Consider the following 27,755-nt stretch of genomic DNA (forward strand, 5'->3'; position numbering starts at 1 on the left):
TCCCGCCGCCATCAACCTTCAACGTGCTTCTTGGCTCCTCCTGGTTCGATAAACCTTGGTTTCTTTCTGAGGGAAAACTTGCTACTGTGTGCATCATACCTTCCTCTTGGGGTTCCCAACAAACGTGTGTATTACACGCCATCAAGCTCTTTTTCTGGCGCCGTTGCCGGGGAGATCAAGACACGCTGCAAGGGGAGTTTCCACAATCCAATCTCTTTACTTTGTTTTTGTCTTGCTTTATTTTATTTACTTTCTTGTTTGCTGCACTTAAACAAAACACACAAAAATTAGTTGCTAGTTTTACTTTATTTACTGTCTTGTTCTCCATATCAAAAACACAAAAAAAAATAGTTACTTGCATTTACTTTATTTACCTCTTGTTTATTTCATCATGTTTCCTCCTAAGTACACTCTAAAAGACATACCGGTAGGCCGAGGGTCTATAATTGGGAGAGATAATATAGAAAATTTCTTCACTCATGTTAGTACCGCTGAAGATTTTGAAGATAGACACTTGGTAGAACTTGCTCCTACTTATGAAATTGCTGCTGCTTCTTTAGTTCGCATGTTGGAAACTAAATTTGTTAATCTCAACCCTATAATTCAACACATGTTTCTCACACTCGGTGATATGGAGGAAGGGAAAAAGAAAGATTTTGTTTTAGAAACCCTTCTTAAAGAATTTGGTGATGTAGCAAGAGAGGCTAGAAAGGTCTTTATCAAATACAATATGCTTGGCTCTTATACCAATTTTGTTAGTATCCTTGAAAAAATGGATATGGAGAGAGTAAGGTACACTAATAATATTAATGATGTAGGGGATATTAAGACATCAATACCTTGCAAGCTCGCAGGAATGTTCGAGGCACTAGAAAAGAATTATGACTGGATTGTTCCTGAAAATTTGTTTAATGAGAATAGCAAGCCTAAGAGTAATGAAAATGGAACCTCTGAAACTTACATAGATAAGATAACATGCATTGTTGAGGCAACTCCCAACACCCGAGGTAATGTCGATGCTTCATCTCTCGATAATACTTGATATACACTTTCTGCGCCTAGCTGAAAGACGTTAAAGAAAAGCGCTTATGGGAGACAACCCATGTTTTTACTACAGTACTTTATTTTATATTTGAGTCTTGGAAGTTTTTTACTACTGTAGAAACCTCTCCTTATCTTAGTTTTGTGCATTGTTGTGCCAAGTAAAGTCGTTGATAGTAAAGTTCATACTAGATTTGGATAACTGCGCAGAAACAGATTTCTTTGCTGTCACGAATCTGGGTCTAATTCTCTGTAGGTAACTCAGAAAATTATGCCAATTTACGTGAGTGATCCTCAGATATGTACGCAACTTTCATTCAATTTGGGAATTTTCATCTGAGCAAGTCTGGGGCCACTTTAAAATCCGTCTTTACGAACTGTTCTGTTTAGACAGATTCTGCCTTTTATTTCGCATTGCCTCATTTGCTATGTTGGATGAATTTCTTTGTTCCATTAATGTCCAGTAGCTTTGTGCAATGTCCAGAAGTGTTAAGAATGATTATGTCACTTTTGAACATGTAAACTTTTATTGTGCACTAACCCTCTAATGATTTGTTTTGAGTTTGGTGTGGAGGAAGTTTTCAAGGATCAAGAGAGGGAAATGATACAATATGATCAAGGAGAGTGAAAGCTCTAAGCTTGGGGATGCCCCCGTGGTTCACCCCTGCATATTTTAAGAAGACTCAAGCGTCTAAGCTTGGGGATGCCCAAGGCATCCCCTTCTTCATCGACAACATTATCAGGTTCCTCCCCTGAAACTATATTTTTATTCCATCACATCTTATGTGCTTTGCTTGGAGCGTCGGTTTGTTTTTGTTTTTGTTTTTGTTTGAATAAAATGGATCCTAGCATTCATTGTGTGGGAGAGAGACACGCTCCGCTGTTGCATATGGACAAATATGTCCTTAGGCTTTACTCATAGTATTCATGGCGAAGGTTGAATCTTCTTCGTTAAATTGTTATATGGTTGGAATCGGGAAATGCTACATGTAGTAATTCTAAAATGTCTTGAATAATTTGATACTTGGAAATTGTTGTGCTCATGTTTAAGCTCTTGCATCATATACTTTGCACCTATTAATGAAGAAATACATAGAGCTTGCTAAAATTTGGTTTGCATAATTGGTCTCTCTAAAGTCTAGATAATTTCTAGTATTGAGTTTTGAACAACAAGGAAGACGGTGTAGAGTCTTATAATGTTTACAATATGTCTTTTATGTAAGTTTTGCTGCACCGGTTCATCCTTGTGTTTGTTTCAAATAACCTTGCTAGCCTAAACCTTGTATCGAGAGGGAATACTTCTCATGCATCCAAAATCCTTGAGCCAACCACTATGCCATTTGTGTCCACCATACCTACCTACTACATGGTATTTCTCCGCCATTCCAAAGTAAATTGCTTGAGTGCTACCTTTAAAATTTCCATTCTTTACCTTTGCAATATATAGCTCATGGGACAAATAGCTTAAAAACTATTGTGGTATTGAATATGTACTTATGCACTTTATCTCTTATTAAGTTGTTTGTTGTGCGATAACCATGTTTCTGGGGACGCCATCAACTACTCTTTGTTGAATATCATGTGAGTTGTTATGCATGTCCGTTTTGTTTGAAGTAAGGGAGATTTACCACTCATTTAATGGTTAGAGCATGCATAATGTTAGAGAAGAACATTGGGCCGCTAACTAAAGCCATGAATCATGGTGGAAGTTTCAGTTTTGGACATACATCCTCAATCTCATATGAGAACATTAATTGTTGTTACATGCTTATGCATTAAAGAGGAGTCCATTATCTGTTGTCTATGTTGTCCCGGTATGGATGTCTAAGTTGAGAATAATCAAAAGCGAGAAATCCAAATGCGAGCTTTCTCCTTAGACCTTTGTACACGCGGCATAGAGGTACCCCTTTGTGACACTTGGTTGAAACATGTGTATTGCGATGATAATCCTGGTAATCCAAGCTAATTAGGACAAGGTGCGGGCACTATTAGTACACTATGCATGAGGCTTGCAACTTGTAAGATATAATTTACATAACACATATGCTTTATTACTACCGTTGACAAAATTGTTTCTTGTTTTCAAAACCAAAGCTCTAGCTCAAATATAGCAATCAATGCTTCCCTCTGCGAAGGGCCTTTCCTTTACTTTTATGTTGAGTCAGTTCACCTATTCCTCTCCACCTCAATAAGCAAACACTTGTGTGAACTGTGCATTGATTCCTACATACTTGCATATTGCACTTGATATATTACTCTACATTGACAATATCCATGAGATATACTTGTTATAAGTTGAAAGCAACCGCTGAAACTTAATCTTCCTTTGTGTTGCTTCAATACCTTTACTTTGATTTATTGCTTTATGAGTTAACTCTTATGCAAGACTTATTGATGCTTGTCTTGAAAGTGCTATTCATGAAAAGTCTTTGCTTTATGATTCATTTGTTTACTCATGTCATTACTTTTGTTTTGATCGCTGCATTCATTACATATGCTTACAATAGTATGATCAAGGTTATGATGGCATGTCACTCCAGAAATTATCTTTGTTATCGTTTACCTGCTCGGGACGAGCAGGAACTAAGCTTGGGGATGCTGATACGTCTCCGACGTATCGATAATTTCTTATGTTCCATGCCACATTATTGATGATATCTACATGTTTTATGTATAATTTATGTCATATTTATGCATTTTCCGGCACTAACCTATTAACGAGATGCCGAAGAGCCAGTTGCTGTTTTCTGCTGTTTTTGGTTTCAGAAATCCTACAAAGGAAATATTCTCGGAATTGGACGAAATCAATGCCCAGGGGCCTATTTTTACACGAAGCTTCCAGAAGACCGGAGGGGAGACGAAGTGGGGCCACGGGGCGCCGCCACACTAGGGCGGCGCGGCCTAGAGGGGGCCCGCGCGGCCCTAGCGTGTGGGGCCCCCGTGACTCTCCCGACTCCGCCCTTCCGCCTACTTAAAGCTTCCTTCGCGAAACCCCCAGTACCGAGAGCCACGATACGGAAAACCTTACTGAGACGCCGCCGCTGCCAATCCCATCTCGGGGGATTCAGGAGATCGCCTCCGGCACCCTGCCGGAGAGGGGAATCATCTCCCGGAGGACTCTTCACCGCCATGGTCGCCTCCGGAGTGATGAGTGAGTAGTTCACCCCTGGACTATGGGTCCATAGCAGTAGCTAGATGGTTGTCTTCTCCTTATGTGCTTCATTGTCGGATCTTGTGAGCTGCCTAACATGGTCAAGATCATCTATCTGTAATGCTATATGTTGTGTTTGTCGGGATCCGATGGATAGAGAATACTATGTTATGTTGATTATCAATCTATTACCTATGTGTTGTTTATGATCTTGCATGCTCTCCGTTATTAGTAGAGGCTCTGGCCAAGTTTTTACTCTTAACTCCAAGAGGGAGTATTTATGCTCGATAGTGGGTTCATGCCTCCATTAAATGCAGGACGGTGACGAAAGTTCTAAGGTTGTGGATGTCTTGTTGCCACTAGGGATAAAACATTGATGCTATGTCCGAGGATGTAGTTATTGATTACATTACGCACCATACTTAATGCAATTGTCTGTTGTTTGCAACTTAATACTGGAAGGGGTTCGGATGATAACCTGAAGGTGGACTTTTTAGGCATAGATGCATGCCGGATAGCGGTCTATGTACTTTGTCGTAATGCCCAATTAAATCTCACTATACTTATCATATCATGTATGTGCATTGTCATGCCCTCTCTATTTGTCAATTGCCCGACTGTAATTTGTTCACCCAACATGCTATTTATCTTATGGGAGAGACACCTCTAGTGAACTGTGGACCCCGGTCCATTCTTTTACATTGAATACAATCTACTGCAATACTTGTTCTTTACTGTTCTTCGCAAACAATCATCATCCACACTATACATCTAATCCTTTGTTACAGCAAGCCGGTGAGATTGACAACCTCACTGTTTCGTTGGGGCAAAGTACTTTGGTTGTGTTGTGCAGGTTCCACGTTGGCGCCGGAATCCCTAGTGTTGCGCCGCACTACATCCCGCCGCCATCAACCTTCAACGTGCTTCTTCGCTCCTCCTGGTTCGATAAACCTTGGTTTCTTTCTGAGGGAAAACTTGCTACTGTGTGCATCATACCTTCCTCTTGGGGTTCCCAACGAACGTGTGTATTACACGCCATCAAGAGGACGCGGCGGTTTGCATCGGAAACGACGCGGGGAGGTTGGTCATTGATACGTCTCAAACGTATCTATAATTTCTTATGTTCCATGCTTGTTTTATGACAATACCTACATGTTTTATACACATTATATGTCATTATTATGCATTTTCCGGAACTAACCTATTGACGAGATGCCGAAGGGCCAGTTCCTGTTTTCTGCTGTTTTTGGTTTCAGAAATCCTAGTAAGGAAATATTCTCGGAATCGGACGAAATCAATGCCCAGCATCCTATTTTTCCACGAAGCTTCCAGAACACCCGAGAGGAACCAGAGGGGGGCCACAGGGCCACCAGACGCTAGGGCAGCGCGGCCAGGGGGTGGGCCGCGCCCCCCTATTGTGTCATCGCCTCGTCAGCCCTCCGACTCCGCCTCTTCGCCTATTTAAAGGTCCCTGACCTAAAACCTCGATACGGGGAAAAGCCACGGTACGAGAAACCTTCCAGAGCCGCCGCCATCGCGAAGCCAAGATCTGGGGGACAGGAGTCTCTGTTCCGGCACGTCGCCGGGACGGGGAAGTGCCCCCGGAAGGCTCCTCCATCGACACCACCGCCATCTTCATCAACGCTGCTGTCTCCCATGAGGAGGGAGTAGTTCTCCATCGAGGCTTGGGGCTGTACCAGTAGCTATGTGGTTCATCTCTCTCCTATGTACTTCAATACAATAATCTCATGAGCTGCCTTACATGATTGAGATTCATATGATGATGCTTGTAATCTAGATGTCATTATGCTAGTCAAGTGGATTTTACTTATGTGATCTCCGGAGACTCCTTGTCCCACTTGTGTAAAGGTGACAGTGTGTGCACCGTGTGGGTCTCTTAGGCTATATTTCACAGAATACTTATTCACTGTTATGAATGGCATAGTGAAGTGCTTATTTATATCTCTTTATGATTGCAATGTGTTTAGTATCACAATTTATCTGTGTGCTACTCTAGTGATGTTATTAAAGTAGTTTATTCCTCCTGCACGGTGTAATGGTGACAGTGTGTGCATCGTGTAGTACTTGGCGTAGGCTATGATTGTGATCTCTTGTAGATTATGAAGTTAACTATTGCTATGATAGTATTGATGTGATCTATTCCTCCTTTCGTAGTGTGAAGGTGACAGTGTGCATGCTATGTTAGTACTTGGTTTGGTTATGTTGATCTGTTATGCACTCTAAGGTTATTTAAATATGAACATTGAATATTGTGGAGCTTGTTAACTCCGGCATTGAGGGTTCGTGCAATCCTACACAGTTAGTGGTGTTCATCATCCAACAAGAGGGTGTAGAGTCTAGCATCTATTTATTTATTCTGTTATGTGATCAATGTTGAGAGTGTCCACTAGTGAAAGTATGATCCCTAGGCCTTGTTCCTAAATACTGCTATCGCTGCTTGTTTACTCGTTTTCATCGCATCTTTACTTCTGTAATATTACTACCATCAATCGCACGCCAACAAGCACTTTTCTCGCGCTCGTTACTCTTGCTCATATTCATTCATACCACTTGTATTTCACTATCTCTTCGCCGAACTAGTGCACCTATTAGGTGTGTTGGGGACACAAGAGACTTCTTGCTTTGTGGTTGCAGGGTTGCATGAGAGGGATATCTTTGACCTCTTCCTCCCTGAGTTCGATAAACCTTGGGTGACCCACTTAAGGGAAACTTGCTGCTGTTCTACAAACCTCTGCTCTTGGAGGCCCAACACTGTCTACAAGAATAGAAGCACCCGTAGACATCAAGCACTTTTCTGGCGCCGTTGCCGGGGAGGAAAGGTAAAAGGCACTCATACTCCGGTCCCAGGTAACTGAGTACTTTTCTGTTGCCGTTGTGTGTGTGCTCGAAGCTATTTCCTTTAGATCCTGCAATTGCATCTTTTTGTTTCTTGTTTACACTAGTTAGGCATAATGGACAACAATGAGCTTCTTATTCTATTTACTGATTTAAGACATGGATGGTTTGATGCGAAAATTAAAAAACCTATGGAACATATTAGTATGAACGCTTTGAACACCATTGTTGCTAATGATATGGAAAATTCTAAGCTTGGGGAAGCTGGCTTTGATGAGCATGATATTTTTAGTCCCCCAAGCATTGAGGAGAAAATTTACTTTGATGATACTTTGCCTCCTATTTATGATGATTATAATGATATTGGTCTTTTAGTACCACCTGTTATGGAGGATAAATTTGATTATGATTACAATATGCCTCCTATATTTGATGATGACAATAATAATGATAGCTACTTTGTTGAATTTGCTCCCACTACAACTAATAAAATTGATTATGCTTATGTGGAGAGTAATGATACTTTTATGCATGTGAATAAGAATGCTTTATGTGATACTTATATTGTTGAGTTTGTTCATGATGCCTCTGAAAGTTATTATGAGAGAGGAAAATATGGTTGTAGAAATTTTCATGTTACTAAAACACCTCTCTATATGCTGAAATTTTTGAAGTTACACTGGTTTTATCTTTCTATGCTTGTTACTTTGCTCTTAATGAACTTGTTTATTTACAAGATTCCTATGCATAGGAAGCATGTTAGGCTTAAATGTGTTTTGAATTTTCTTCTTGATGCTCTCTTTTGCTTCAACTCTTATTTCTTGCGAGAGCATCGTTAAAATTGCTGAGCCCATCTTAATGGCTATAAAGAAAGAACTTCTTGGGAGATAACCCATGTGTTTATTTTACTACAGCAATTTTGTTTTATATTTGAGTCTTGGAAGTTGTTACTACTATAGCAACCTCTCCTTATCTTTATTTTATTGCATTGTTGTGCCAAGTAAAGTCTTTGATAGTAAGGTTGATACTAGATTTGGATTACTGCACAGAAACAGATTTCTGTCTGTCATGAATTTGGGCAGGGTTCTCTGTAGGTAACTCAGAAAAATCTGCCAATTTACGTGCGTGATCCTCAGATATGTACGCAACTTTCATTCAATTTGGGCATTTTCATCTGAGCAAGTATGGTGCCACTTTAAAATTCATCTTTACGGACTGTTCTGTTTTGATAGATTCTGCCTTTTATTTCCCATTGCCTCTTTTGCTGTGTTGGATGGATTTCTTTGTTCCATTGACTTCCAGTAGCTTTGTGCAATGTCCAGAAGTGTTAAGAATGATTGTGTTATCTCTGAACATGTGAATTTTTGATTATGCACTAACCCTCTAATGAGTTTGTTTCGAGTTTGGTGTGGAGGAAGTTTTCAAGGGTCAAGAGAGGAGGATGATATACTATGATCAAGAAGAGTGAAAAGTCTAAGCTTGGGGATGCCCCCGTGCTTCATCCCTGTATATTTCAAGAAGACCCAAGCATCTAAGCTTGGGGATGCCCAAGGCATCCCCTTCTTCATCGACAACTTATCAGGTTTCTTCTCTTGAAACTATATTTTTATTCGGTCACATCTTATGTACTTTACTTGGAGCGTCTGTGTGCTTTTATTTCCATTTTGTTATTTTCATTCTCTGAATAAATGCTTGTGTGGGAGAGAGACACGCTCCGCTGGTTCACATGAACACATGTGTTCTTAGCTTTTAATGTTCATGGCGAAGGTTGAAACTGCTTCGTTCATTGCTATTTGGTTGGAAACAGAAAATGCTGCATGTGGTAATTGGTATAATGTCTTGAATAATTTGATACTTGGCAATTGTTGTGCTCATATAGATCATGTTTAAGCTCTTACATCATGTACCTTGCACCTATTAATGAAGAACTACATAGAGCTTGTTAAAATTTGGTTTGCATGATTGGTCTCTCTAAGTCTAGATATTTTCTGGTTGAGGTGTTTGAACAACAAGGAGACGATGTAAAGTCTTATAATGCTTACAATATGTTCATATGTGAGTCTTGCTACACCATTTTATACTTGAGTTTGCTTCAAACAACCTTGCTAGCCTAGCCTTGTATTGAGAGGAATTCTTCTCGTGCATCCAAATCCTTAGCCAAAATCCATGCCATTTGTGTCCACCATACCTACCTACCACATGGTATTTCTCTGCCATTCCAAAGTACATTACTTCATGTGCTACCTTTAAACAATTCAAAAGCTATTATCTCTTATTTGTGTCAATGTTTTATAGCTCATGAGGAAGTATGTGGTGTTTTATCTTTCGATCTTGTCATTTACTTTTGACAGACTTTCACAATGGACTAGTGGCTCATCCGCTTATCCAATAACTTTGCAAAAAGAGCTGGCAATGGGGTGCCCAGCCCTAATTAATTACAACTTGCATTAATAATTCTCTTCACATGTTTTGCTCTGATTCATCAGTAAGCAACTTAAATTTGCAAATAGACACTCCTCCATGGTATGTGAATGTTGGAAGGCACCCGAGGATTCGGTTAGCCATGGCTTGTGTAAGCAAAAGGTTGGGAGGAGTGTCATCAATAATGAAACTAAAATACATGTGTAAACAAAAGAGAAGAGGGATGATCTACCTTGCTGGTAGAGATAACGTCCTTCATGGGAGCCGCTCTTGAAAGTCTGGTTGATAAGGTAGTTAGAGTACCCACTACCATTCGTTGACAACAACAAACACCTCTCAAAACTTTACTTTTATGCTCTTTATATGATTTCAAAACTTAAAAAGCTCTAGCACATGATTTAATCCCTGCTTCCCTCTGCGAAGGGCCATTCTTTTACTTTATGTTGAGTCAGTTTACCCACTTCTTTCTATCTTAGAAGCAAACACTTGTGTCAACTGTGTGCATTGATTCTTACATGTTTACCTATTGCACTCGTTATATTGCTTTATGTTGACAACTATCCATGAGATATACGTGTTACAAGTTGAAAGCAATTGCTGAAACTTAATCATCCTTTGTGTTGCTTCAATGCCTTCTACTAAGAATTTATTGCTTATGAGTTAACTGTTATGCAAGTCTTATTGATGCTTGTCTTGAAAGTACTATTCATGAAAAGTCTTTGCTATATGATTCATTTGTTTACTCATTGTCTTCATCATTGCTTTGAATCGCTGCATTCATCTCATATGCTTTACAATAATGTTGATCAAGATTATGTTGGTAGCATGTCACTTAAGAAATTATCATTGTTATCGTTTACCTACTCGAGGGCGAGTAGGAACTAAGCTTGGGGATGCTTGATACGTCTCAAACGTATCTATAATTTCTTATGTTCCATGCTTGTTTTATGACAATAGCTACATGTTTTATACACATTATATGTCATTATTATGCATTTTCCGGAACTAACCTATTGACGAGATGCCGAAGGGCCAGGTTTTCTTTCATTGCTTTTGGTTTCAGAAATCCTAGTAAGGAAATATTCTCGGAATCGGACGAAATCAATGCCCAGCATCCTATTTTTCCACGAAGCTTCCAGAACACCCGAGAGGAACCAGAGGGGGGCCACAGGGCCACCAGACGCTAGGGCGGCGCGGCCAGGTGGTGGGCCGCGCCCCCCTATTGTGTCATCGCCTCGTCAGCCCTCCGACTCTGCCTCTTCGCCTATTTAAAGGTCCCTGACCTAAAACCTCGATACGGGGAAAAGCCACGGTACGAGAAACCTTCCAGAGCCGCCGCCATCGCGAAGCCAAGATCTGGGGGACATGAGTCTCTGTTCCGGCACGCCGCCGGGACGGGGAAGTGCCCCCGGAAGGCTCCTCCATCGACACCACCGCCATCTTCATCAACGCTGCTGTCTCCCATGAGGAGGGAGTAGTTCTCCATCGAGGCTCGGGGCTGTACCGGTAGCTATGTGGTTCATCTCTCTCCTATGTACTTCAATACAATAATCTCATGAGCTGCCTTACATGATTGAGATTCATATGATGATGCTTGTAATCTAGATGTCATTATGCTAGTCAAGTGGATTTTACTTATGTGATCTCCGGAGACTCCTTGTCCCACGTGTGTAAAGGTGACAGTGTGTGCACCGTGTGGGTCTCTTAGGCTATATTTCACAGAATACTTATTCACTGTTATGAATGGCATAGTGAAGTGCTTATTTATATCTCTTTATGATTGCAATGTGTTTAGTATCACAATTTATCTGTGTGCTACTCTAGTGATGTTATTAAAGTAGTTTATTCCTCCCGCACGGTGTAATGGTGACAGTGTGTGCATCGTGTAGTACTTGGCGTAGGCTATGATTGTGATCTCTTGTAGATTATGAAGTTAACTATTGCTATGATAGTATTGATGTGATCTATTCCTCCTTTCGTAGTGTGAAGGTGAGAGTGTGCATGCTATGTTAGTACTTGGTTTGGTTATGTTGATCTGTTATGCACTCTAAGGTTATTTAAATATGAACATTGAATATTGTGGAGCTTGTTAACTCCGGCATTGAGGGTTCGTGTAATCCTACACAGTTAGTGGTGTTCATCATCCAACAAGAGGGTGTAGAGTCTAGCATCTATTTATTTATTCTGTTATGTGATCAATGTTGAGAGTGTCCACTAGTGAAAGTATGATCCCTAGGCCTTGTTCCTAAATACTGCTATCGCTGCTTGTTTACTGTTTTACTGCATCTTTACTTCCTGCAATATTACTACCATCAATCGCACGCCACAAGCACTTTTCTCGGCGCCGTTACTCAAGCTCATATTCATTCATACCACTTGTATTTCACTATCTCTTCGCCGAACTAGTGCACCTATTAGGTGTGTTGGGGACACAAGAGACTTCTTGCTTTGTGGTTGCAGGGTTGCATGAGAGGGATATCTTTGACCTCTTCCTCCCTGAGTTCGATAAACCTTGGGTGATCCACTTAAGGGAAACTTGCTGCTGTTCTACAAACCTCTGCTCTTGGAGGCCCAACACTGTCTACAAGAATAGAAGCACCCGTAGACATCAGTCATTGGCGTTAATGGCCTCCCGCGCGGAAACCCAAACGGCGAGGGCGGCGACTGGCCACACGGTGTCCACCTAACTTACCCACGTGCCTTCAATGCGCGTCCGCCGCCTCCCTTAAAACCCCAATGGCACGCACTTCTCTCTGTTCCCTGTCGTCCAACCCTAGCCGTCACCATCCAACCACCGCGCAGACCTTCCAGGCACCCCGCCGACGATGCCGCACAATGACCAGGCCGGTGGCAGTGGCGGTGGTGTGCTGCGCTCGTTGCAGCATAGCCTCGACGAGGCTGGCGTAGTGTAATGGCATCGGATCCCCGTGCCAGTACAGTACAAATTGTTGCACGGTTGGCACGTCTCCAACGGCGGCTTCGCCGTGCCATCGGAGCTGCCGGCGCCAACTACGTCGACCTCACCGTACCATCGGAGCTGCCGGCGCCAAAGGAGGAGAAGGCCGACGAGGAGGAGGCCAACGAGGACGACAGCTGGTCCTTCGGGCCATCCAGCGACGACAACGACGACCTGGACTTCTGCGCCTTAGACTCCCAGCGCCGCTAGATGTTTTTTTTAGTTTTTTAGTTTGAATTCACGTTAAATTTGTACAATTTTCGTTCGAACTTCGTATGAATATTGTTTTCAAAATTAAATTGAACTTTGTAAATCTATCGGGGCAGCCGGTCTGGGAGCGCCGGTGTGGGAGCAACATCCCCAAATAGAGGATGCTCTGCTGGCGCCCCCCATACGGTAATGCCGAGGCCCCTGCCCGAGATGCTCTTATTTCAGAAAATGATCACTGCACAAGGATTGGACAAGCATGGCTTATGTTTTAACAAGGAAAAAGTCCATTTTAAACCTTAAAGTTGTAGGCAGAAGCTAAATCGAACCCCAAAGTCGAAATCCCTGAAATTTGCACTCTCAGCTCTCTAATCTTGGTCTATTTAGGACCCTGAGTCCCTTTGCCAAATGGGGTTCGGTGACGTGGCTGGGATTTGGGTTCAGAAGAGAGAAGTGAGCGAACGGATGCGCATGTGGACCAAAATAAGTTGGGCCGCGTGAGTCAGGCCCATTTGTCTTCGCCATTTCGCGCAGCAAGCAGCCCACCCATGTCAGTCGTGGCGTCGTCTGGTATTATTCCTCGGCTTCTACGACGGCCATGGCGACGTGCAGTTGATCGACGGTGGCAACGATCGTGACGACGCGGCACATTGAGGCGTTCCAGGTAATGTCTCCGACCTCCTCCTCCTCCAGTAGCCGTATGGAATAGTCTCTGATAGTCGGTAGGGTTAGGGTTTTATGCGCGAATTTTGGGCGGGGTTTCTGCTGTGTGTAAAGGTAGGATTTTTGGTAGATTTTGGCCGATTTTCTGGTTGATTTTGTTTGGAACAGTGCCGAATAGTGAATACTTTATGTTTATTTCAGTTGTAACATGGACCCTACGGAGATTTTGGTCGTCAGATTCCACATTGGTGGCGAGTTCGTCCGCATTGGTCCCAATGTGGATTATGTTAGTAGAGATGAAGCAATGTCCAAGATTGAGAGGGATAAGTTGTCACTACAAGAATTGAAAGGATATTTGAAAGACCATATTCAGCTGAAGGAATCAATGAAGTTTCATTTCCTGGTGCCTGGTAAAACTCTGTCAGATGGACTAGTGTTCTTGTATAATGACAGTGGATGCATGAGGATGGCAGATTACATTTGTGTTGGAGGAGTAGCAGATGTTTATGTAGAATACCATGGAGAGGAAGACACTGAGGACAACAGAAGTGGGAGTGACTTTGAAGAAGATGAACTGTTGCTGCTTATGAGTGATGATGAACCAGATGTTGTAATTGCTGCTGAACCATCAGAAAGTTCAGATGATGAGGATAATGTATTTGTTACAAATGACAATGGTGTTGTCACTAAGGTTAGGAGGAGTCCAGCTAAACCTGCTACATCAAGAAGAAGAAGTGTTGGTACTGATCAAGGCATGTATTCTCAGGATCCTCTTTCTCAAGCTGTGAATCCATCAGGAGCAGAGCAAGTGGCAGATGCAATGGAACATGCAGGAGAGCAAGTGCAAACTGACAGTGAAGCTTCTGATTCAGACCCTGAATATGTGGCACACAGTGAAGACAGTGGAGAGAATTCAGAGGTTGTGGAGCTCAAAAGGTATGCTAGGAAATTCAAGAAGAGGATGAAAGACACAAAGAGTTGGATTGGAATGGATTCTAAAGCACCAATTCCAATTGAGCTTGTGATGACCCACAAGTATAGGGGGTGTATTGTAGTACTTCCGATAAATAAGAGTGTCGAACCCAACGAGGAGCAGAAGGTGTTGACAAGCAGTTTCGACGAAGGATTCACGGTAAATGCTCACAGACAAGTTTTCAGGAGGTTTTGATATAGCAGATAAATAAAATACAAGTAAGTAAAATGCGAGAATAATAATTGCAGCAAGTGGCCCAATCCTTTTTAGCACAAAGGACAAGCCGGTTTGTTTACTTATGATTACCAAACGTTCTTGAGGACACACGGGAATTTAGTCTAGTGTTTTCGCTTCATATAGTTGATTAATCTTCATTGTTTTGATAAGTGTTGTGTGGGTGAACCTATGCTAATGCACCGCCCTTCCTAGGACTAATACATACTTGTGATTAAACCCCTTGCAAGCATCCGCAAATACAAGAAAGTAATTAAGATAAATCTAACCACAGCCTTAAACTTTGAGATCCTGCTATCCCTCATGCATCGATATACTAACGGGGGTTTAGGTTGCTGTCACTCCGGCAACCCCACAATTAGCAAACGAATACAAGATGCATTCCCCTAGGCCCATAAAGGTGAAGTATCATGTAGTCGACGTTCACATGACACCACTAGAAGAATAACACCACAATTTAAATATCAAACCATTAAATATTACTCAACATAGTTCACTACTAACATTTAGACTTCACCCATGTCCTCAAGAACTAAACGAACTACTCACAAGACATCATATGGAACATGATCAGAGGTGATATGATGATGGATAACAATCTGAACATAAACCTTGATTCAACGGTTTCACTCAATAGCATCAATAACAAGGAGTAATTAACACCGGGAGAGTTTCCCCTATGAAATACTCAAGATTCGACCCTAGATGTTACAGCGGAGACGAGGTGCAGCGGTGGAGATGACGGTGTCGGTGGTGGAGATGATGATGATGATCCCAATGAAGTCCAGCTCGATGACGGTGACGATGGCGACGATTTCCCCCTTCGGGAGGGAATTTCCCCGGCAGATTTCTGCCCTGCCGGAGAGCTCTTTTCTCTTTGGTGTTTTCCGCCTCGAGGAGGCGGCGCTGACTATCCTCGATGTTCCCCCCGCACCTTAGGGTTTCTGGGAGATGAAGTACGCGAAAGGGCGATGGCCGAGGGGGTGATGACGCGTAAAGCACACGCTCGTTGGGAACCCCAAGTGGAAGGTGTGATGCGTACAGCAGCAAGTTTCCCTCAGTAAGAAACCAAGGTTTATCGAACCAGTAGGAGTCAAGAAGCACGTTGAAGGTTGATGGCGGCGAGATGTAGTGCGGCGCAACACCAGGGATTCCGGCGCCAACGTGGAACCTGCACAACACAACCAAAGTACTTTGCCCCAACGAAACAGTGAGGTTGTCAATCTCACCGGCTTGCTGTAACAAAGGATTAACCGTATTGTGTGGAAGATGATTGTTTGCGTAAAAACAAGAGAACAAAGTATTGCAGTAGATTGTATTTCAGTAAAGAGAATTGGACCGGGGTCCACAGTTCACTAGAGGTGTCTCTCCCATAAGATAAACAGCATGTTGGGTGAACAAATTACAGTTGGGCAATTGACAAATAAAGAGGGCATGACCATGCACATACATATCATGATGAGTATAGTGAGATTTAATTGGGCATTACGACAAAGTACATAGACCGCCATCCAGCATGCATCTATGCCTAAAAAGTCCACCTTCAAAGTTATCATCCGAACCCTCCAAACATTAAGTTGCTAACAACAGACAATTGCATTTAGTATTGCGCGTAATGTAACTAGTGACTACATCCTTGAACATAGCACCAATGTTTTATCCCTAGTGGCAACAGCACATCCATAACCTTAGAGGTTCTTGTCACCCCTCCAGATTCACGGAGACATGAACCCACTATCGAGCATAAATACTCCCTCTTGGAGTTACTAGCATCAACTTGGCCAGAGCATCTACTAATAACGGAGAGCATGCAAGATCATAAACAACACATAGATATAACTTTGATAATCAACATAACAAGTATTCTCTATTCATCGGATCCCAACAAACGCAACATATAGAATTACAGATAGATGATCTTGATCATGTTAGGCAGCTCACAAGATCCGACAATGATAGCACAATGGGGAGAAGACAACCATCTAGCTACTGCTATGGACCCATAGTCCAGGGGTAGACTACTCACACATCACTCCGGAGGCGACCATGGCGGCGTAGAGTCCTCCGGGAGATGAATCCCCTCTCCGGCAGGGTGCCGGAGGCGATCTCCTGGATCCCCCGAGATGGGATCGGCGGCGGCGGCGTCTCAGTAAGGTTTTCCGTATCGTGGCTCTCGGTACTGGGGGTTTCGTCACGGAGGCTTTAAGTAGGCGGAAGGGCAAGTCAGGAGGGGGCACAGGGGCCCCACACCATAGGTCGGCGCGGCCAGGGGTGGGCCGCGCCGCCCTAGGGTTTGGCCACCCTGTGGCCCCACTTTGTTTCGTCTTCGGACTTCCCGGAAGCTTCGTGGAAAAATAGGCCCCCGGGCGTTGATTTCGTCCAATTCCGAGAATATTTCGTTACTAGGATTTCTGAAACCAAAAACAGCAGAAAACAAAGAATCGGCACTTCGGCATCTTGTTAATAGGTTAGTTCCAGAAAATGCACGAATATGACATAAAGTGTGCATAAAACATGTAGATAACATCAATAATGTGGCATGGAACATAAGAAATTATCGATACGTTGGAGACGTATCAGCATCCCCAAGCTTAGTTCTAAGGATGGCAATGGAGCGGGTTTGGACGGATATAGAAAACCCAGATCCATGCCCAAATCCATCAGCCTCGCTCTGCTCCGCCCACGAAAGTATCCGTGGGCATGGATGTCGCCCCAAATCCAAATCCGATGGATACCTGGATATCCATGGATATCCATGCCCATAAAATTTGAGTACCATTTCAGCAATATTTCACTTGCATTTCATCAAGAATAAGCTAACATGAATATTTTGGCAGCATTTCGACATTATTTCAATAGCATTTCAACCGTAATTATGTCGACACTTCATAGGAATATCAAAGTGACAATATATCACATTACTGAGGAGGCGGAGCAATCAACGAAGATCCACAGTCAATGCGGCCGGCGGAAGCCCTACCAGCACAAGGCGGCTCGTGATTATTTAGAGCATAAAATCATTAAGGCTTAAATTAAGGGTTTGGTGATTTGGGCCTAAAAAGGACAGCCAATCGTAGGTAAAATCGCATGTGTCGCTGACATGTGGGTCCCACATGTTAGTTGGATATCCATCGAATATCCATGGAGCAAAAGCTCTGCCCGTGCCCGCTCCATGAATTATCGGATATCCGCCCCATGAAATCCATGGACACAACCAATCCTCCATACCCGTGCCTGGCGGGTCGAATATCCGTGGATACCTAGATCCGTGGATAAAATTGCCATCGTGACTTAGTTCTGCTCGTCCCGAGCAGGTAAAACGATAACACAGATAATTTCTGGAATGACATGCCATCATAATCTTGATCATACTATTTGTAAAGCATATGTAGTGAATGCAACGATCAAAACAATGTATATGACATGAGTAAACAAGTGAATCATATAGCAAAGACTTTTCATGAATAGCACTTCAAGACAAGCATCAATAAGTCTTGCATAAGAGTTAACTCATAAAGCAATAATTCAAAGTAAAGGCATTGAAGCAACACAAAAGAAGATTAAGTTTCAGCGGTTGCTTTCAACTTGTAACATGTATATCTCATGGATATTGTCAACATAGAGTAATATAATAAGTGCAATAAGCAAGTATGTAGGAATCAATGCATAGTTCACACAAGTGTTTGCTTCTTGAGGTGGAGAGAAATAGGTGAACTGACTCAACATTGAAAGTAAAAGAATTGTCCTCCATAGAGGAAAAGCATCGATTGCTATATTTGTGCTAGAGCTTTGATTTTGAAAACATGAAACAATTTTGTCAACGGTAGTAATAAAGCATATGCATCATGTAAATTATATCTTATAAGTTGCAAGCCTCATGCATAGTGTACTAATAGTGCCCGCACCTTGTCCTAATTAGCTTGGACTACCGGATCATCACAATGCACATGTTTTGACCAAGTGTCACAAAGGGGTACCTCTATGCCGCCTGTACAAAGGTCTAAGGAGAAAGCTCGCATTGGATTTCTCGCTATTGATTATTCTTCAACTTAGACATCCATACCGGGACAACATAGACAACAGATAATGGACTTCTCTTTTATGCATAAGCATGTAACAACAATTAATAATTTTCTCATTTGAGATTGAGGATATTTGTCCAAAACTGAAACTTCCACCATGGATCATGGCTTTAGTTAGCGGCCCAATGTTCTTCTCTAACAATATGCATGCTTAACCATAAGGTGGTAGATCGCTCTTACTTCAGACAAGACGAACATGCATAGCAACTCACATGAAATTCAACAATGAATAGTTGATGGCGTCCCCAGTGAACATGGTTATCGCACAACAAGCAACTTAATAAGAGATAAAGTGCATAATTACATATTCAATACCACAATAGTTTTTAAGCTATTTGTCCCATGAGCTATATATTGCAAAGGTGAATGATGGAATTTTAAAGGTAGCACTCAAGCAATTTACTTTGGAATGGCGGAGAAATACCATGTAGTAGGTAGGTATGGTGGACACAAATGGCATAGTGGTTGGCTCAAGTATTTTGGATGCATGAGAAGTATTCCCTCTCGATACAAGGTTTAGGCTAGCAAGGCTTATTTGAAACAAACACAAGGATGAACCGGTGCAGCAAAACTCACATAAAAGACATATTGACAACATTATAAGACTCTACACCGTCTTCCTTGTTGTTCAAACTCAATACTAGAAATTATCTAGACCTTAGAGAGACCAAATATGCAAACCAAATTTAAGCATGCTCTATGTATTTCTTCATTAATGGGTGCAAAGCATATGATGCAAGAGCTTAAACATGAGCACAACAATTGCCAAGTATCACATTACCCAAGACATTTATAGCAATTACTACATGTATCATTTTCCAATTCCAACCATATAACAATTTAACGAAGGAGAAACTTCGCCATGAATACTATGAGTAGAAACCAAGGACATACTTGTCCATATGCTACAGCGGAGCGTGTCTCTCTCCCATAAAGTGAATGCTAGGATCCATTTTATTCAAACAAAACAAAAACAAAAACAAACCGACGCTCCAAGAAAAAGCACATAAGATGTGATGGAATAAAAATATAGTTTCAGGGGAGGAACCTGATAATGTTGTCGATGAAGAAGGGGATGCCTTGGGCATCCCCAAGCTTAGACGCTTGAGTCTTCTTGATATATGCAGGGGTGAACCACCGGGGCATCCCCAAGCTTAGAGCTTTCACTCTCCTTGATCATGTTGCATCATACTCCTCTCTTGATCCTTGAAAACTTCCTCCACACCAAACTCGAAACAACTTATTAGAGGGTTAGTGCACAATAAAAATTAACATATTCAGAGGTGACACAATCATTCTTAACACTTCTGGACATTGCATAACGCTACTGGACATTAGTGGATCAAAGAAATTCATCCATCATAGCAAAAGAGGCAATGCGAAATAAAAGGCAGAATCTGTCAAAACAGAACAGTTCGTATTGACGAATTTTAAAATGGCACCAGACTTGCTCAAATGAAAATGCTCAAATTGAATGAAAGTTGCGTACATATCTGAGGATCATGCACGTAAATTGGCTTAATTTTCTGAGCTACCTACAGGGAGGTGGACCCAGATTCGTGACAGCAAAGAAATCTGGAACTGCGCAGTAATCCAAATCTAGTACTTACTTTTCTATCAAAGACTTTACTTGGCACAACAAAACACAAAACTAAGATAAGGAGAGGTTGCTACAGTAGTAAACAACTTCCAAGACACAAAATAAAAACAAAGTACTGTAGGTAAAAACATGGGTTGTCTCCCAAGAAGTTCTTTTCTTTATAGCCATTAAGATGGGCTCAGCAGTTTTAATGATGCACTTGCAAGAAATAGTATTTGAAGCAAAAGAGAGCATCAAGAGGCAAATTCAAAACACATTTAAGTCTAACATGCTTCCTATGCATAGGAATCTTGTAAGTAAACAAGTTCATGAAGCATAATGCAACAAGCATATAAAGATAAAACAAGTGTAGCTTCAAAAATTTCAGCACATAGAGAGGTGTTTTAGTAACATGAAAATTTCTACAACCATATTTTCCTCTCTCATAATAACTTTCAGTAGTGTCATGAGCAAACTCAACAATATAACTATCACATAAAGCATTCTTATCATGAGTCTCATACATAAAATTATTACTCTCCACATAAGCATAATCAATTTTATTAGTTGTAGTGGGAGCAAATTCAACAAAGTGGCTATCATCATATATAGGAGGCATATTGTAATCATAAAAGAAAATTTTCTCCTCAATGCTTGGGGGACTAAAAAGATCATGCTCATCAGAGCCAGCTTCCCCAAGCTTAGAATTTTCCATAGCATTAGCAACAATGGTGTTCAAAGCATTCATAGTAATAACATTCCCATTAGCATGCATATAAAGTTCCATGGGTTTTTTAATTCTCTCTTCAAACACATCATGTCCTAATTCAAGATAAAGTTCATAAAGGTCTCTCATATTTTTGTTGTTTTCCATTATGCTTAACTAGTGAAATAAAAACATGCATGATATTAAGTAAAGTAAATGCAAGTAACTAATTTTTTGTGGTTTTTGATATAGAGTGCAAACAAGATAGTAAATAAAGTAAAGCTAGCAACTAATTTTTTTGTATTTTGATTTAGTGCAGCAAACAAAGTAATAAATAAAACTAAGCAAGACAAAAACAAAGTAAAGAGATTGAGAAGTGGAGACTCCCCTTGCAGCGTGTCTTGAACTCCCCGGCAACGGCGCCAGAAATCTAGCTTGATGACGCGTAAAGCACACGCTCGTTGGGAACCCCAAGTGGAAGGTGTGATGCGTACAGCAGCAAGTTTCCCTCAGTAAGAAACCAAGGTTTATCGAACCAGTAGGAGTCAAGAAGCACGTTGAAGGTTGATGGCGGCGAGATGTAGTGCGGCGCAACACCAGGGATTCCGGCGCCAACGTGGAACCTGCACAACACAACCAAAGTACTTTGCCCCAACGAAACAGTGAGGTTGTCAATCTCACCGGCTTGCTGTAACAAAGGATTAACCGTATTGTGTGGAAGATGATTGTTTGCAGAAAACAGTAGAACAATATTGCAGTAGATTGTATTTCAGTAAAGAGAATTGGACCGGGGTCCACAGTTCACTAGAGGTGTCTCTCCCATAAGATAAACAGCATGTTGGGTGAACAAATTACAGTTGGGCAATTGACAAATAAAGAGGGCATGACCATGCACATACATATCATGATGAGTATAGTGAGATTTAATTGGGCATTACGACAAAGTACATAGACCGCCATCCAGCATGCATCTATGCCTAAAAAGTCCACCTTCAGGTTATCATCCGAACCCCCTCCAGTATTAAGTTGCTAACAACAGACAATTGCATTAAGTATTGCGCGTAATGTAACTAGTGACTACATCCTTGAACATAGCACCAATGTTTTATCCCTAGTGGCAACAGCACATCCATAACCTTAGAGGTTCTTGTCACCCCTCCAGATTCACGGAGACATGAACCCACTATCGAGCATAAATACTCCCTCTTGGAGTTACTAGCATCAACTTGGCAAGAGCATCTACTAATAACGGAGAGCATGCAAGATCATAAACAACACATAAATATAACTTTGATAATCAACATAACAAGTATTCTCTATTCATCGGATCCCAACAAACGCAACATATAGAATTACAGATAGATGATCTTGATCATGTTAGGCAGCTCACAAGATCCGACAATGATAGCACAATGGGGAGAAGACAACCATCTAGCTACTGCTATGGACCCATAGTCCAGGGGTAGACTACTCACACATCACTCCGGAGGCGACCATGGCGGCGTAGAGTCCTCCGGGAGATGAATCCCCTCTCCGGCAGGGTGCCGGAGGCGATCTCCTGGATCCCCCGAGATGGGATCGGCGGCGGCGGCGTCTCAGTAAGGTTTTCCGTATCGTGGCTCTCTGACCGGGGGTTTCGTCACGGAGGCTTTAAGTAGGCGGAAGGGCAAGTCAGAGGGGGCACAGGGCCCCACACCATAGGTCGCCGCGGCCAGGGGGTGGGCCGCGCCGCCCTAGGGTTTGGCCCCCCTGAGGCCCAACTACGGTTCGTCTTCGGACTGCGCGCGGCTTCGGGGAAAAATCGGCCCGGGGGCGTTGATTTCGTCCAAGTCCGAGTATAGTTCGTTACTAGGCTTTCTGAGACCAAAAACAGCAGAAACAAAGAATCGGCACTTCGGCATCTTGTTAATAGGTTAGTTCCAGAAAATGCACGAATATGACATAAAGTGTGCATAAAACATGTAGATAACATCAATAATGTGGCATGGAACATAAGAAATTATCGATACGTTGGAGACGTATCAGGGGGTCATGGGCCCCCTCCCCACGTGGCGGCACGCCGGCCTTGGTGGCCGCGCCGGCCTATGGGGAGGGCCCATGGCGGCCCTCCTCGGCCTCCTCTTTTGGCTGGCCCCGTCATTTGGAAAAATAGGAGCTTCAGTATATTTTCCGTCAATTGTTGATCTTCAGAAATATTGTATCCTGACGGCGCTTTTTCCAGCAGAATCCTGACTCCGGTGAGTAATTCTCCAATAATCATGAAACATGCAAAATAGGTGAAATAACATAAGTATCATCTCTAAATATGAAATATATCATTGAATAACAGTAAATTATGATATAAAATAGTGATGCAAAATGGACGTATCAGCTTGTTGCAAACATGGAAGAACAGATAGAAGGAGAAGAGAAAGACTGGGATTTTGATTCATCTGATGAAGATTTCTCATATGATGAAGATTCAGATGGGACAAACTGTTAGGAGGAAAAGCAAGTACCCAAGGTACAACAGTTCAACTGGAATTCCTCACTTTCTTTTGAGTATGGTGTTTAGAAGCAAGGGTCAGCTAGTTAAGGCACTGAAGAAATTTGGACTTGTTACCAAGAGAAGCATCAGATTTGTGAAGTTAGAGGTTGATAGAGTGAGGGGAAAGCGTGGTTGGGAGAACTGTCCCTGGCTATTGTATGCAGCAAAGACAACAAGATCAAGTAGATTCCAGATTATCACATTCAATGATGAGCATCATTGTGCACAAAACAGAGACAATAAGCTTGTGACTACTAAAGTATTGCCCAGAGATATGAGCATTTCATATTAGCAAACCCAATGTGGAAGATTGAGAGTATGAAAGCAACAGTCCTGCAGGACATGTTTGCAGATGTCACAGCTTCAAAATGCAAGCATGCTAAGAAGATTGTGATGGAGAAGCTCATGGCTGGAATGAAGAATGAACACCAGGGTATTTGATTACCAGCTAGAGTTTCTTAGGAGCAACCCAGTGTGGATGTGTGTCTAGATCCTACCAATATGGATCAGAACATATTCCAAAAAAAATATATATGCTTCAAAGCACTGAAGGAAGGATTCAAGGCAGGTTGTAGGAAAGTCATAGGACTTGATGGATGCTTCTTCAAAGGAGTTGTGAAGGGGGAATTGTTGTGTGCCATTGCTAGAGATGCAAATAATCAAATGTATCCAGTAGCTTGGGCAGTGGTTGAGATGGAAACTAATGAAACTTGGAAATGGTTTATTGGACTGCTTATCAAAGATCTGAACATAAATAATAGTGGAGATGGTTGGGTCTTCATCTCTGATCAACAAAAGGGGCTCATAAATGCTATGAAGGAATTTCTACCTAAAGCAGAGCATAGAATGTGTGCTAGACACATCTATGCTAACTGGAGGAAGAAGCACAGGGCACATGAATGGCAGAAGAAGTTGTGGGCTGTTGCCAAAGCATCAAATCAGCAGGATTTCAACTACTACAGAGCTAATCTAGCACAAGAAACACCTGAAGGTGCCAAGGACATGATGATAACTGAGCCAGTGCACTGGGCAAGAGCTTTTTTCCCAGTTGGTTCAAAATGGGAGTCAATAGACAACAACTTATGTGAATCTTTCAACCATGCAATTGTTGATGCAAGGTTCTATCCTCTCATTTCCATGCAAGAAAAAATAAGGTATTACACTTAACCATGCAAGGTTCTATCCTCTCATTTCCATGCAAGTATATTATTTTGAATGTAGTAATACACTTACTGATGTAAGAACACAACAATGTAGGAAAAAGGTTTTTACTAGAATCCAGGAACAAAGGGCAAAAGGAGAGAAATTTCATGGGAAAATATGCCCTAGCATTTTCAACAAGCTCAAGGCCAGTATAGCCAGAACACAATTCATGGAGGTGCTCTGGAATGGGAAAGATGGTTTTGAAGTCAAGCTTATGATAGGGAGGAAGAGGCAGTACACTGTCAGTTTAGACAATAGGACATGTTCCTGTGGCTATTTTCAGTTGTCAGGGCTTCCTTGCTCTCATGCAATTACTGCTATATATAAATGTTCCAAATCAGTGGAGGATTTTATGATCCTTGCTATTCTGTTGAAGTGTTCAATAAGATATATGAACATTGATTGCAGCCTGTGGAAGGAGAGGAAATGTGGCCAGTGTCGGATAAACCAAGACCTCAAGCACCAGGTTATGTCAAAATACGAGGAAGGCCAAAGAAAAATGACAGAAAAGGGAGGAGACAGAGAAACCCAAGTGTGCCAATAAAATGTCCAAACATGGCACTACCATTGCTTGTTCCATGTGTGGAAATCCATGGCATAACAAATCAAGTTGCATAAAAAATCCAGAGAGAGGGAAGAAGAAAAATGCACACCTTGTCAAAACTACCAAGAAAAGGAAAGCACAAGAGGTAATTTAACTATATCTGCTTGTATTGAGGATTTTATTTCATTTGTTGTTGCTTTAACTGGATGTTCTCAATATTTTGAATAGCCTGGATCATCTTCTCAAGCACCATCCTCTCAAGCTCCATCTGCACCATCAAGCACTGATCCACAAGCATCTGGTGCATCAAGGCCTGCTCCACAAGCATCTACTGCATCAAGGCCTGCTCCACAAGCATCTGCTGCATCAAGGCCTGCTCCACAAGAAGGTGGAGCATCAAGGTCTGCTCCACAAGGATGTGGTGCATCAAGGTTTAAACCTCCCAGGATGAGAAGTGCAGAAGCTGGCAGTGGGAGTGGAAGTGGAAGAGGAACTGCTGCCAACAAGAAGAAAAAGACACCAGCATCTGCAATTCCTAGCTATCAGTACTTTACTGCTAGTGGCAATACCTAGATGGTTCAGTTTGTAGTGTTGGCATTTCTTTTGGTTGTATTGCTGTGAAATGCACTTGTCCAGCTTATGTAGGTGTCAAATGCACTTGTCCAGTTTATGTTGCACTTGTCCAGTTTGTAGTGTTGCCACTTATTTTGGTTTTATGATGTTGTCAAACATGGTTCTGCTAAGATTCTATGACATGCACTTCTGCTGTCAAATTGGGTTTATGTACCATGAAGTTTATGTTGCTGTCATGATTAACTTCTGTCAACATTGATTCAAATGCATCTTTGTATCACAGATACTCCCAGACATTTCATAAACATTAATAACATAAAGTTGACAGCAGTGCATAGCTTACAAACCCAGCAGTTCTTGATTCATAACATAAATTTTACAACAGTGCATAGCTTACAAACCCATGAGTTCTACATTCATAACATCATCTAGACATCACAGTACTACATTCACACTTGTTCACTGCATAAACATCTTTCCTGCCAGTAACCCAAACACAAACACAACAAAAGCTAGCATCACTTTGTCATAATTTCTCTTCAAAGCTGCTATCTCTTCCGTCTTCTCTCTCAGCTCATCTTGCATAGCGTGAAGCCTGCCATCTCTTGCTTCTTCAACAACCCGAGGAGCTGCCTGCTGTAAGCCGCGTAGCCTCCACACTTCATCACGCAAATCACCAATCAGCTCACTCCAGAACTCTGGCAATGGCGGATCATGCCATTCGACATACCCACAGCCACGGCCGTTCTGCACAATTTGGCCAATCCAAATGGAATTAATTAGAGAAAATGAGGGCAAAATGAGGGAAAATGTCAACAAGCAAAAAAAGAATCCGAATGAAGAACTCACCAACGCATCCACGCAGGCGTAATACCTCCTCCCTGGGTTCATGCCGCTCCATGAAATCCATCTAGGAGCCTTCCTCGGCGGATCGCAGTTGCAGAGCTTCACTGGCTCGTACGCCATCGGACTCTGCCGATAGGTCACTGGTGACCTCCCTTCACTTCCTCTCCTGCCTGATGCTACACGGAATCCAGGCGCGGAAGAAGCTCCCGACGACATTCTTCACCGCCGCCGTCCGCGCGATCTGCTGTCGCCTCCACCACCGCCGCCCCGCTCTCTCTCCCCGCAGGAAACCCTTCAATCGTTCCCCAATTGCTCTCTCTCTCCGCCAGCGTAAGTGAGAGTCACTTGTACCCGTTAAGTGGCTACCTCCCAGGCCCGCGTCTGACACTAATCCTGGCCACGTCAGCGTTTTTCAGCCTAACCTAACTTAGGGTCCTAAATAGACCAGGATTAGAGAACTCAGAGTGCAAATTTCAGAGATTTCGACTTTGGGGTTCGATTTAGCTTCTGCTTACAACTTTAAGGTTTAAAATGAACTTTTTTCCTTTTAACAACAACAACGCAAGCTTTTTGCACGAAGTTGAAGTAGTAGCAGCCTTTAACGGCAGGTCGACCGATGTTGAAAGAGTTAAATACATGGTTAGTAATTTAACTTGTCACGTCGGATCGAATTAGTCACCGTACATCGGAAATACGCTGTGGCGGTAACTGAATACGCACAAAATGTTTTCTACGGTCACTCCTGCATGTAGAGCATGTGTACGAGCTGAGTTGGCGTTGATAGGGGTCCGCTTGATAGAAGTTTTGTGTCTGTCCTCGAGCACTCCGCGGGAACATTGCAGAAAAGACCCTGCACTTCGAAACGCCGCGCACAGATCAGCCCCTCCACCTCCTCCACTTCAGCCCCGCGCCACCTCCGCCTAGTTTGTCGTCGATCACGTCCGCCACCAACACGCTGGTGTAGAGACAGAGAGGTAGAGAGGCGGCGGTGTTGTTGTCGTGGCGACGGAGGCGGCGGTATTGTCGTCGCGAGGGAGGCGGCGCAGCTCAGGCGGCGCAGCTCCGGCGATGACGCCGCGCCGGCGGTCAGATGGTGCTCCACCGCCCGTATACGGTACCCCCCTTGTCAATGTACTGTCGATTCAAAGAATTTTGCATTCATTATGTATTAGGGTTGCGGATTTGGTGTTTGA

The sequence above is a fragment of the Lolium perenne genome, chromosome 4 (genome assembly GCF_019359855.2).
Source record: "Lolium perenne isolate Kyuss_39 chromosome 4, Kyuss_2.0, whole genome shotgun sequence".
NCBI classification, from domain to species: domain Eukaryota; kingdom Viridiplantae; phylum Streptophyta; class Magnoliopsida; order Poales; family Poaceae; genus Lolium; species Lolium perenne.